Genomic DNA, 5,000 nt, shown 5'->3' with positions numbered 1-5,000 from the left:
TAACCTAACCTATGTTGTACCTTAACCTAACCTATGTTGTACCTTAACCTAACCTATGTTGTACCTTAACCTAACCTATGTTGTACCTTAACCTAACCTATGTTGTACCTTAACCTAACCTATGTTGTACCTTAACCTAACCTATGTTGTACCTTAACCTAACCTATGTTGTACCTTAACCTAACCCATGTTGTACCTTAACCTAACCCATGTTGTACCTTAACCTAACCCATGTTGTACCTTAACCTAACCCATGTTGTACCTTAACCTAACCCATGTTGTACCTTAACCTAACCCATGTTGTACCTTAACCTAACCCATGTTGTACCTTAACCTAACCCATGTTGTACCTTAACCTAACCCATGTTGTACCTTAACCTAACCCATGTTGTACCTTAACCTAACCCATGTTGTGCCTTAACCTAACCCATGTTGTGCCTTAACCTAACCCATGTTGTGCCTTAACCTAACCCATGTTGTGCCTTAACCTAACCCATGTTGTGCCTTAACCTAACCCATGTTGTGCCTTAACCTAACCCACGTTGTGCCTTAACCTAACCCACGTTGTGCCTTAACCTAACCCACGTTGTGCCTTAACCTAACCCATGTTGTGCCTTAACCTAACCCATGTTGTGCCTTAACCTAACCCATGTTGTGCCTTAACCTAACCCATGTTGTGCCTTAACCTAACCCATGTTGTGCCTTAACCTAACCCATGTTGTGCCTTAACCTAACCCACGTTGTGCCTTAACCTAACCCACGTTGTGCCTTAACCTAACCCACGTTGTGCCTTAACCTAACCCACGTTGTGCCTTAACCTAACCCACGTTGTGCCTTAACCTAACCCATGTTGTGCCTTAACCTAACCCATGTTGTGCCTTAACCTAACCCACGTTGTGCCTTAACCTAACCCACGTTGTGCCTTAACCTAACCCACGTTGTGCCTTAACCTAACCCACGTTGTGCCTTAACCTAACCCACGTTGTGCCTTAACCTAACCCACGTTGTGCCTTAACCTAACCCACGTTGTCCCCTAAAGTAACCCACGTTGTCCCCTAACGTAACCCACGTTGTCCCCTAACGTAACCCATGTTGTCGCCTAAACCTGCTCTGTAATTGTTATACGACTCGTTCAATTAGTGTAGTGTTGCCCACCCGCAACCCTCGCAATATAGTTCGCTACTCGCACTGCCCGCTCCCCTGTGTATCGCTTCATGTTAAACACCTTGCAAGTCTTGCTGACTTTCCACATGCTCCTGCTGTACACTGTAATGTGGATGGCAGCAGGACGTACATGCCGCCCCTCCCCACGTCCCCACCTTGCCCCCCTGCCTTCGCAAGCTGGTTGGTGAGAAGTTTGCATGTTCAATGCCCTTCGCATGCGACGTACTCAGGCTACGTTGTGGTGCGGCCTGTGTCAACCGTCCGCTAATGTCGTACGCGTAAACCACAATCTGTACTGCACATTCGTCCTTATGTACCGAATGATACATCGTGGCACATGTGTGACCGTACAACGACTGCGCCCAAAAACGGCGGACCATACAGTGCAAATATTGTGCACGCAGCTACGTGTCGTCTCCCTATGAGAGCTGGATTGCAGTGTGGTACGCCATAGAGACGTGTGGGAGGAACGGACGCCGTGGATGGCGATCAGCATGAGCTGTCTGTTGATGTATTCGGACCTAGTCGTCTCTCCTCACACACCGTGATGGCATGGTGCACCGCGTTCCATATCTGCGACATGCTACAGAGGCCGGTTGACAGTCGTTCGAGCAATGGACATCGCATACGTACGGGGGCCACCTTCCACGTATTGTCTAGGCGTGCACATTTTGTTGCGTGTATGTGGGCAGACGTAGTGTGGCGTGACACCTGACACAGGCATGCAATAATCGTTGAAGTTGCAAATGGCGATGGACGCCTGCGTTTTCTGGTGAAGTTACGCAAATGAACAAATGGTAACCTGTTGTGGTGCGGTTGTTCTCGCTAGGGGTGAATCGGTGATGGCGACGATAGGTTGAGGTACGAACCGGTTGTTCCAGCGATACCCACCATGCCGACGAAACTGAACGGCATCTGGGTGTGAAGCGATACGCGGCGGTGGCTGGGTGGGACCGTCCCCGGCCGGTGAGGGGGCGCCTCCCGGCGTGCTGGCCGCGCGGTGCGTGGGCGCACGCGCTACAGCCGGCTGGTGGGGGCGGCCAGTGGCAGGCGCGCCGGCCGACGGACGCGGCAGGCGTCGCAGCTGCGCGCCGGCGCACCCTGCGCGCGGCGCCGTGCGGCCAAAGTAGGTCCTCGCGGGCCCGGTGCGAAGCGCGGTGGACATCTTCAGTGTGCTGGTCCGATTGAGGACTGTGTGCGTTGAGGATGCGCCGCCGCCCGGCGCTCGGCGCCGCGACGCCGTCTGCTGCTCGGTCGCCCCAGCGGTTCTCGCTGGTGGTTTGTATCGCAGCTGTGCGGATGTGTTGGCGCGTGCGCTGTGCTGGGAGAGTTCGCTTCGGCACCCAAGTGGGGCTTTTGTCCTTCTGTGGCGCTGGCGTTGGAGCTGCCGGTCACCGTAGGTGGCGCGTGTTGTCTCCCGCCGGCAATGCCACGACAGCACGCTCCCGGGCCTCTGTCGGCAGCGGCAAGCTCAGTTGGGAGCACGGGTGGTCGCACCGAAAGCGTCTACTCGCCTAACTCCGGGCGATTGCGCCTCTCTCGAACCCGACCAAGTACTTGGGACGGCGCTGCGCGCCGCCGGGACCTGAGAGGGTTTCGAGGTGTATTGTGCAGGGGAGCTCAGCCTCCTCCTGTTTGCAGAATGATTGAGCGGACGCTTGCGTGTTCGCGCGGGCCCCCGGGACACACTCCCGGGCGGCCGGCTGCTCAGCTCTAGTTGACGCAGCTCCCTGGTTGATCCTGCCAGTAGTCATATGCTTGTCTCAAAGATTAAGCCATGCATGTCTCAGTACAAGCCGCATTAAGGTGAAACCGCGAATGGCTCATTAAATCAGTTATGGTTCCTTAGATCGTACCCACGTTACTTGGATAACTGTGGTAATTCTAGAGCTAATACATGCAAACAGAGTCCCGACCAGAGATGGAAGGGACGCTTTTATTAGATCAAAACCAATCGGTCGGCTCGTCCGGTCCGTTTGCCTTGGTGACTCTGAATAACTTTGGGCTGATCGCACGGTCCTCGTACCGGCGACGCATCTTTCAAATGTCTGCCTTATCAACTGTCGATGGTAGGTTCTGCGCCTACCATGGTTGTAACGGGTAACGGGGAATCAGGGTTCGATTCCGGAGAGGGAGCCTGAGAAACGGCTACCACATCCAAGGAAGGCAGCAGGCGCGCAAATTACCCACTCCCGGCACGGGGAGGTAGTGACGAAAAATAACGATACGGGACTCATCCGAGGCCCCGTAATCGGAATGAGTACACTTTAAATCCTTTAACGAGTATCTATTGGAGGGCAAGTCTGGTGCCAGCAGCCGCGGTAATTCCAGCTCCAATAGCGTATATTAAAGTTGTTGCGGTTAAAAAGCTCGTAGTTGGATTTGTGTCCCACGCTGTTGGTTCACCGCCCGTCGGTGTTTAACTGGCATGTATCGTGGGACGTCCTGCCGGTGGGGCGAGCCGAAGGCGTGCGACCGCCTCGTGCGTGCTCGTGCGTCCCGAGGCGGACCCCGTTGAAATCCTACCAGGGTGCTCTTTATTGAGTGTCTCGGTGGGCCGGCACGTTTACTTTGAACAAATTAGAGTGCTTAAAGCAGGCAAGCCCGCCTGAATACTGTGTGCATGGAATAATGGAATAGGACCTCGGTTCTATTTTGTTGGTTTTCGGAACCCGAGGTAATGATTAATAGGGACAGGCGGGGGCATTCGTATTGCGACGTTAGAGGTGAAATTCTTGGATCGTCGCAAGACGAACAGAAGCGAAAGCATTTGCCAAGTATGTTTTCATTAATCAAGAACGAAAGTTAGAGGTTCGAAGGCGATCAGATACCGCCCTAGTTCTAACCATAAACGATGCCAGCCAGCGATCCGCCGCAGTTCCTCCGATGACTCGGCGGGCAGCCTCCGGGAAACCAAAGCTTTTGGGTTCCGGGGGAAGTATGGTTGCAAAGCTGAAACTTAAAGGAATTGACGGAAGGGCACCACCAGGAGTGGAGCCTGCGGCTTAATTTGACTCAACACGGGAAACCTCACCAGGCCCGGACACCGGAAGGATTGACAGATTGATAGCTCTTTCTTGATTCGGTGGGTGGTGGTGCATGGCCGTTCTTAGTTGGTGGAGCGATTTGTCTGGTTAATTCCGATAACGAACGAGACTCTAGCCTGCTAACTAGTCGCGTGACATCCTTCGTGCTGTCAGCGATTACTTTTCTTCTTAGAGGGACAGGCGGCTTCTAGCCGCACGAGATTGAGCAATAACAGGTCTGTGATGCCCTTAGATGTTCTGGGCCGCACGCGCGCTACACTGAAGGAATCAGCGTGTCTTCCTAGGCCGAAAGGTCGGGGTAACCCGCTGAACCTCCTTCGTGCTAGGGATTGGGGCTTGCAATTGTTCCCCATGAACGAGGAATTCCCAGTAAGCGCGAGTCATAAGCTCGCGTTGATTACGTCCCTGCCCTTTGTACACACCGCCCGTCGCTACTACCGATTGAATGATTTAGTGAGGTCTTCGGACTGGTACGCGGCATTGACTCTGTCGTTGCCGATGCTACCGGAAAGATGACCAAACTTGATCATTTAGAGGAAGTAAAAGTCGTAACAAGGTTTCCGTAGGTGAACCTGCGGAAGGATCATTACCGACTAGACTGCATGTCTTTCGATGTGCGTGTCGTGTCGCGCAACACGCTACCTGTACGGCTCGCCGTAGCCGTGCGCCGCGTGCGGAACCACGCGTGCCTCTCAAAACTAGCGGCAATGTTGTGTGGTACGAGCGCTGAAGCGCTGGAGCGGCTGGCCTGCGGCACCTGGCGCCTGGCGCCGGTTTTGAATGACTTTC

At 53.8% G+C, this 5,000-nt stretch overlaps 1 non-coding gene across 1 annotated transcript; it reads left to right on the top strand.

The window, feature by feature from the left end:
- Window positions 1–2,891: 2,891 nt before the first annotated feature.
- On the top strand, window positions 2,892–4,800 carry LOC124731227. The gene has a single exon (XR_007008209.1). It is a non-coding gene; the product is annotated as a small subunit ribosomal RNA (ribosomal RNA).
- The last annotated feature ends 200 nt before the right edge of the window (window positions 4,801–5,000 follow it).

This window comes from Schistocerca piceifrons, unplaced genomic scaffold (assembly GCF_021461385.2).
Source record: "Schistocerca piceifrons isolate TAMUIC-IGC-003096 unplaced genomic scaffold, iqSchPice1.1 HiC_scaffold_1275, whole genome shotgun sequence".
Classification (NCBI taxonomy): Eukaryota; Metazoa; Arthropoda; class Insecta; order Orthoptera; family Acrididae; genus Schistocerca; species Schistocerca piceifrons.
Note: the sequence above shows the minus strand (reverse complement) of the source record. Positions and strands in the feature narration are given on the sequence as shown.